General features: G+C 44.7%; 2 long non-coding RNA genes across 2 annotated transcripts; both read right to left on the bottom strand.

Moving 5' to 3' along the window:
- Positions 1 to 4,797, bottom strand: LOC141407150 (uncharacterized). The gene is made up of 3 exons (XR_012414622.1): positions 4,454 to 4,797; positions 1,302 to 1,456; positions 1 to 136 (listed from the first exon to the last, which is right to left on the bottom strand). It is a non-coding gene; the product is annotated as an uncharacterized lncRNA (long non-coding RNA).
- Positions 4,798 to 4,861: 64 nt separating this feature from the next.
- On the bottom strand, positions 4,862 to 7,598 carry LOC141407149 (uncharacterized). Its single transcript, XR_012414621.1, has 4 exons — positions 7,391 to 7,598; positions 6,762 to 6,829; positions 6,559 to 6,673; positions 4,862 to 5,134 (listed from the first exon to the last, which is right to left on the bottom strand). It is a non-coding gene; the product is annotated as an uncharacterized lncRNA (long non-coding RNA).
- Positions 7,599 to 7,940: the final 342 nt, after the last annotated feature.

The raw sequence follows: 7,940 nt of genomic DNA, 5'->3' as shown, positions 1-7,940 counted from the left end.
ACTAGTCCCAGGTAGACAAACAGCATGGCCTTCCTCAGCCTCTTCCTGAGTCGTTTCAGAAGAGTGTGAGCCATGAGAAATCATAGCTGTTATTTTCTGGTTGAAACCGACACTTTAGGCTACTGTTTTCATTTGCCTGTTGAAAGAATAACTTAGCTGTATTAACCATTTAAATTAAAATTAAACATTTTGAAGGGTAAAACATGGGGAAGAGACAACATCTACTTCATTGAAGGAGGCAGGTAATCAATATAAAAGGAATGAGAAAAATCACCATTGGAACCACGGGTGTAACCAATGTTTCCAAGAGGCTTCAGCAATGACGCTGAAACCAGCTCATGAAGGTTGCCGGGGAATAAGATGTTCACAGTGCTTTGATGTCTCATCCCACAGATGACTAAGAACAAAAGGGAAAAGCTACCTTCACAAGGAGATGTCCAGTGGACACCACCTCAACCAAAATTATTAAACATAGAATCACCAACCGTGGGACAGACGCAAAATCTCCTGGTGTGAGGCAATAAGTACCCAACACTGCCTAATCTGGATTAGGGATTTTTCACTGTTTAATCTGGATCCACTCATGAGAACACTGTTTAATCTGTATTCTTGCCAAAATGCTCAATCTATTCTAGTCAGGAGAAGAAAAAAGCAATCAGATATATCTAGATTATGGGTCATTGTACAAAACAAAGAGCCTAGATTTTTCAAAATGTTTCATGTATTGAAAGAACTACTCCAAAGTAAAAGAATAGAGAGACATGATAACCAAAGGCAAGGTTAATCTTTGATTAAACTGTGGATCTAAAACAAAAATAAAGAATATTTTGGAGACAATTTGGTGAATCTGAATATGGGCTGTACATCAAATTACTGTATTATAGTTAGATGGTACAATTGCAATTATGTAGAAATATGTCATTATTCACAAGAGATAAATGCTGAAGTGTTGGGGTAAAACATCATGCTCTCCGCAACTTACTTTCAAATGATTCAGAGAAGAACGTACTTACGGAAAGAGAAAGAAAATGCAAAGGTGGCAAATGCTAGCCACTGGTTAATCTAAATGAAGAATATGTAAATGTCCATTGTTTTGCCTTTTAATTTTCTGTAGGCAAGGGAAAGATAGGAAGGAGGGAAAGATAGGAAGGAGGGAAAGTGCAGGCATTTCTTATCAATTTATACCTGTAAAAAATCAAGTTAAAAAGAAAACCAAAGGCTTAAAATTCATGTAAATATCCAATGAAATCAATAGTAATTTTCTGTCAAATTTCTGAAAAGCCATTAAGACTGTAACATACCTGACTAAGATCACTTGTCGGTAACTTGAAGTATTTTTTCTGGAGGTTCCAGTCCTTCTACTTCATATGTTTTATTCCATCATTCCTGGAATTGTCAGTTATTCAAAATAAACCTCTAAATGATCTTCGTAAGATATTTCATCATCAATATCGTCCTTTAATAAAATTAAGAAAAAATAAAACAGACTCTAAAGTAGTGACTAAACAATAATTTGTAATAAAAAGGACTAAGACATAAATAAGTCAATAAAATTAATAAAAAATAAAACATGCTCTAAGGTAGTGACTAAACAATAAATAATTTGTAATAAAAAAGACTAAGACATAAATGAGTCAATAAAACTAAGAAAAAAATAACGCAGGCTTTAAAATAGTGACTAAACAATTTGTAATAAAAATACCCATCAGACATAAATGAGTCAATAAAGTACACAATTTTTTTTTTTTTGAGATAGAGTCTCATTCTGTTGCCCAGACTGAATGCAGTGGTGTGATCTCAGCTCACTGCAATCTTCACCTCCCAGGCTCAAGTCATCCTCTCACCTCAGCCTCCCGAGTAACTGGGACTACACATGTGCACCACCTGGCCTGGATAATTTTTTTTTTTTTTTGTAGAAATGGGGTTGCCCCATGTTGTCCAGACTGGTCTTGAACTCCTGGACTCAAGCATTCCACCCACTCTGGCGTACCAAAGTGTTGGGATTACACGCATGAGCCACCTCAACTGGCCTGTTTTTATATTTGACATGAGAAAACTATTATAACTTCAGTCAGTTATAAGTCATTATAAAAAAATTTAACCCCTTTGAGAGGACAGGACAGAAAGATTCTGACACGTTATCAAAACTTAGGGTAGGATAAATGTGCCATCACAAATGAATGGGAAGAGAGCAGGCCCTTCAGAAAATGGTGTGGCAAATGGTTACCTCTATCAAAAAAGTACAGATGAGCCTATCCTAAGAGAAGTAAAAGGAAGAAAGGGAAGAAGGGAGGAGAGAGAGAGAAAGAGACAGAGGGGGAGGGAGGACACGGCAGAAGGTTTCAATGTTGTAACACCCAGCTCAGCAAGGACAAGACTAGAGCTCTCAGTCATGGTCGAAGCTGGCACTGCCTTTTTATAGGTTAATTTTGCAATTAACATTAAGAGTCTCAAAAACACTCATCACCTTTGACTTAGCCATTTCACCTCCCATAATCTGGCATACTAAAACACTCTAAGATCGGATACATTTAGGTCAATAATTCTTTATCCACCAATTACACAATCCAAAAAAATTTAAAAACTCTTTTGGCAGTAAAAGCTGTCCTCAATAAATGTGATACGATTTATAGTTTCTATTTATACCACTCAGCTGGCCTTCGAAGCCATGCATACTTGTAATTTAGGTAGCTCCAGCCTACTTCTCTGGGCTTATTTACCAATGCAGCCTCCCACAGATGCTGTAAACCTGACATAGAAAGCCCCTGCTGTTCCCCAAACACGGCCCACATGCCTCACAACAGCACCTTTGCTGCTACTGTTTCTGCTTCCTGACACGTCCTCCTTCGCCCACATCTAGGCCTGGCACAGGCCCCATTTCTTTTCATAAAGCTTCAGCCATACCTGCCTCAGAGGTAAATTTCTGACTCCTGTGATTCCCAGGCACATTTTGGTGCTGCTGGGTGTACATAACACAACCTGAAATGCGGTTCTGCATCTCTTCTTTGTACCTGGCTGAGGTCTCAGAGAGCAGAGGCTAAATATTTCATGGCTCCCTCAATTTCTAAACACAGTGCTGTATATTGAGTGGCACCTCTAGGTGACTACTTTGTACCCTAAATGTTAAACTGAGGGATGAGTGAAACCATATCAGGATTAATAAATAAATAAATTCTTGAATTCCATCACTTAATAGAAGTGGCCATTTGAATGCTGCCAGGTAGGAAGAAAAGAGGAGGACAAAGAAACCCTAAAAGTTGGCATCATAACTACTGCCACAAAAAAGGAGAAAAAAGCAGAGTGGCAAGGTAAAGACCAGGGAAACACAGGCCACTGCAGGACAGAAGAAACTTCCAAGCTTGTCAGTAATGTAAGTTTCTCATTTTCCAATAAACTAGGGTGGCATAGGTCACTGTTTAGAGTCTTGTCTTCAAAATGTTTTCCAGCATCAAGGACAACAATCTACAAGAAACAAAATGGTGAGAAAAAGCAGCACACTCACGCCTTTTAAGAGCACAGCATAAGGCTACAAAAAGGACCAAGCGCCTTCTCAACCTGCAATGTGCTCAGTGTCTGTAAATCACAAGTTAGGTGATGAAGGACTGGTAGTTTCACATGATTTAATAACTTTCCTTCTTGCCCCCATGTTATCTCCCTTACCTGACCCACCCAATAAAACATCCTTAAAAGGCTCCTCTCAAATTCCTTGCAGATATTAGGCTCCTCTCAAATCGCTTGCACATGCTTAGAGAAGCTCATAGTACAGTTAGTGCGCTAATACACAACTGAACTTGAGCAACACGAGGCTTATGAGACAGCAAAGACAACAGCAAAGCTGGGCCCAGCAGCCATCACCTGAAGAACTCTTCACTCGTTACATTGGAGCAAGTGATTTCTCTGGGACCAGGAACCACAGAACCCTGAAGGACACACAGCTGCTGGTTAAGGATTCAAGGCCTGGAGTGAAAACGTAACATTTCCCTCCCAGTGCTCATTTCTGCTATAAACTGGTTTAGTTCTGCAATGAACAACTAGATTTCTAACTGATATTAATATTAATAAACCTTTTTTTTGTTTTTTTTTTAAAGACAGGGTCTCGCTCTGTCACCCAGGCTGGAGTGCAGTGGTGCAGTCATGGCTTACTGCAGCCTCAACCTCCTGGGCTCAAGCAATCCTCCTGCCTCAGCTTCCCAAGTAGCTGGGACTACAGATGGATGCCACCATGCCCAGCTAATCAAATTTTTTTTTTTTTTGTAGGGATGAGGTCTCACTATGTTGCCCAGGCTGGTCTTAAACTCCTGGGATTAAGCAATCCTCCTGCCTTGGTCTTCCAAACTGCTGAGATCACAGGCTGTAGCCACTGCACCAGGCCATTAACACTTACATATGTAAAATACATCCAGAATATCAATCACTACAAAACATAAAAACAGTCCATCTTGATGTGACTTACCGTACTACGGAAGTGTTTTAAAAATGACGTAAAAATCATTGAGAAAATGAAAGCACAAAAGAAGTCTATCAAAATTACAAAAACTCAAAACTGAGTGAACAAAACTTCGGAAAGAATGAAAACAATTGGAAAATAACTTCAGGAAAAAAATGTGAAAGAGATACAACACAATAACACTTTGTGCCCTCTAAAAAACAGAGGTTAAAGTCAGAATTTTTTTTTTTTTTTTTTTTTTTTTTTTTTTTTTTTTTAGATGAAGTCCCACTCTGTTGCCAGGCTGGAGTGCAGTGGCATGATCTCAGCTCACTGCAACTTCTGCTTCCCGGGTTCAAGCGATTCTCCTGCCTCAGCCTCCCAAGTCCCAAGTGGCCTCTGGGACTACAAGAGTGTGTCACCACGCCTAGTTAATTTTTATATTTTCAGTAGAGACGGGGTTTCACCTTGTTGGCCAGGCTGGCCTCGAACTCCTGACCTCAGGTGATTCACCCGCCTCGGCCTCCCAAAGTGCTGGGATTACAGGGATGAGCCACCATGCCCAGCCAGGAAAATGTTTAAAAACAAATTGAGCAAAGATTATAAAAGTTTCTGGAGTAGCACAGTTCCCAAAATGATCATGATCCATATGAAGTCTGAGCCAGGCTGACATCCCCACATCAGGGCCCTTCCTGGTGTTCGAGGAATCTGCAACACAGACAGAGGTGCAAGAGTCACTGGGGAGGCACAGAGGTGGAGGGAGGAGGGGCTCCCTGGGGTCGTGCAGGTCTCAGAGAGGTCCTCGGGCCCTGGAAGGTGACCTTGGGCCCCTGAGCTCCCCACAATCAGGTCTACTCAGATGCCAAGGCACGGAGGCCTGTGTGCTGCTGTCTGCTGAGGGGTTATCTGTCCACAGAGAGTGTCTGTAAGTGTCATGGAGGAAGAACTGAACCTGGGCGCTCACACAGGCACCTTCAGGGGGCTGGTTCCCCGGAGAGTAAAAGACACAGAAACAGGGGAAGTCGAGGATTCCAGGATCAACAGGCAGAGTCCCATGCCCCTGGGCCCTAAGAGGAGCAGTAGGTCTCATGACACAGGGTGGGGTGGTGACCCTGCCTTGCCACCCAGATCCTCTGTGCCATCCAGACAGAAGAGCTGCACATTGAACATGCATAGCTTCCTGGAGCACGTCATTGGTATTGCCTAATAAGACCTGGTCTTTCTAACATCCCCACTGGACTTCTCTTTGCATTGTAATTTTTAAAATCATGCTTTGGTAAGACATAAATTTCTCACATTCATGTATTCTAGCATAAAAGGGTTACAGAAGACATACATTTTTGAAAGAGTGAAAAACAGTGTATATGTACACACACACACACATTCATATGTGTACCTTATTTCAAGATTGGAAAATATATTTAAAAAACAGAGGTTCCCTGAATCATGCCCTCAACTCCTCCCAAGTGAGCATGGCCCTGAAATGTCTTCAGGGGTTTGTTTTGTTGGCATTTGGAACAGATACAGAACGACTGACGCCCAAGCCAGTGCTCTCTACATATAGAAGTCTTCAACCTCATCTTGAAAAATGGGGCCATGAGGCCACCCCTGACCCCCAGGGCTCCACAGAGGCTGAAGAACCCCTGGGACTGGGCACATTTCAGTGCTTCTTGGATCCTGCTGTGTCCCCTGCTTGATGCCAGGACCTACTGAGTGCCCGCTGGCCTCAATACTGGGCAATACTGGACTGGGTGGGCTGCTTGCTCGTGTGACAAGGAGCCTGGGGATGCTCCATCCCTCTCACACCTTTCCCAGGAGGCCTGAACTGGGGGCGATTCATGGTCAACCCTAGTGTCTCCTCAGGATGAACTAGTGATGCTCCCTGTTGGCCTCAAGGGGCTGGGGGGAACAGAGCTAGGTCCCCCCAAATGAGATGCTGGTGAGCTGAAGTGTCACTGCAGCAAATAACACAGTGCACAGCCCCTGGTATCCTGCACACGGTGGCCCGACCAGCACCTCAGTGTCTCCCTCACTAAGCAGCCTGTGGAGGGCTCAGCCCAGCAGGCTCAGGGGCTGCTATGGAGTGGGTGTCTGTTTCCTGGAGGATGTTCTCAGGGCATCTCTTCACTTACCTTCAGAGGTCTCTAAAATATATTAAAAATGTCCCAACAGTTTAGGATATTCCACCGGCTATTCTTGCTGGGATTCCTGGTTTTCTTGGGCTTCCTGGTTTTCTTCCTGGTTTTCCTGATGGGACAACAAGAAAGTGAGCGTAGCCATGAAGAGCACGGGCACGTGTCTGCTTCCCTCATCATTCTGCCTGCCGCACACTCACTCTTCCTCTTCCACTGCTGTTTTTTCTGTTGCTGCTTCTGCAGGTGCAGAGGAAGGACTTGCTGACACCTGTGAGAAAGAGAACAGTTGCGTATGTCCAGAGACGCCAGTGCAGGAAAAGTCCTATCAGGGAAGGGGGTGCCCAGAGCAGACCCAGATGTCACTGGGAGTCCGTCCAGCACGGTGGGGTCCAGCTCATCCGACCCCAGCCCAGCCCCCTCCCTGGACCCTGAAGGGTTATTCAGCAAGATTCAAAGCTGCAGCTTGGGGGCCAGTAAACAGGGCAATGCCAAGGTAGTGGACAGGAGGGCTGGGCAGGGGTTTTATTGACACTGGAGACCCGAGGTAAACAGGGCAATGCCAAGGCAGTGGGCAGGAGGGCTGGAGAGGGGTTTTATCAACACTGAAGATCCGAAGTAAACAGGGCAATGCCAAGGCAGCAGGCAGGAGGGCTGGGGAGGGATTGTGTTGACACTGAAGACCCGAGGACCTTGACTGTGGGATGAGACCAGGTCCTTCAGGAGAACAATCACAAGAGAGGGAAAGAAGAAAAGGACCAGAGCTACAAAAGGAGCTCATGAGTCAGAAAGGGGATAAAAGAGAGAGAGCATATGAGAGGAGATCAGTTACCTGCTGGCGGCTGCCTGTCATGGTGGAGTCTCCCAGTTCTGGGAAGCAAGCATCAGAGTGTCCGGAGGAGCAGCGGTGATGGGGCGGCCATAAGAAGGAAAGGGGAGAGTTAGAGCTGAGAGAACCCCTCAGACTCCGCTGTCCTGGGGCTGTGGAGCCAACCCCAGAGCCTCTGATGTGCCCATTTCTGGAGACTTCTCCTCAGCCTGTATCATTTCCTCTGTGCTATGAGGGAGGGACCTCTGACTTCCCACACACTTTCCCAGCCCTCACATTCCATAACTGAGCCAAGGGAGGGGAAGCCGTGTCATTCTGTTCCTCCAAGAGGCAGCCGCCCTCTTTACAACGTCGTGCATGACGTGGAATCCCTCCCTCCTCCTCCTGTAGGGCCTGCTTCTGTTCCCTCATGAATCCCATTTCCTTCCTCCTTGTGGACCTCCACCAGTCCTACTGTTCTCCAATAGAACATCGGAAAGAAGGCCAAGGCTGCACTGCCAACCTCCAGTCAACACACAGATCACACCCTGGGTCGGCAGCACCTGCCCAGGCC

This window comes from Macaca fascicularis, chromosome 6, assembly GCF_037993035.2.
Source record: "Macaca fascicularis isolate 582-1 chromosome 6, T2T-MFA8v1.1".
In the NCBI taxonomy this organism is placed as follows: domain Eukaryota; kingdom Metazoa; phylum Chordata; class Mammalia; order Primates; family Cercopithecidae; genus Macaca; species Macaca fascicularis.
The sequence above is the reverse complement of the archived record's forward strand: the minus strand, read 5'-3'. Positions and strand labels throughout refer to the sequence as shown.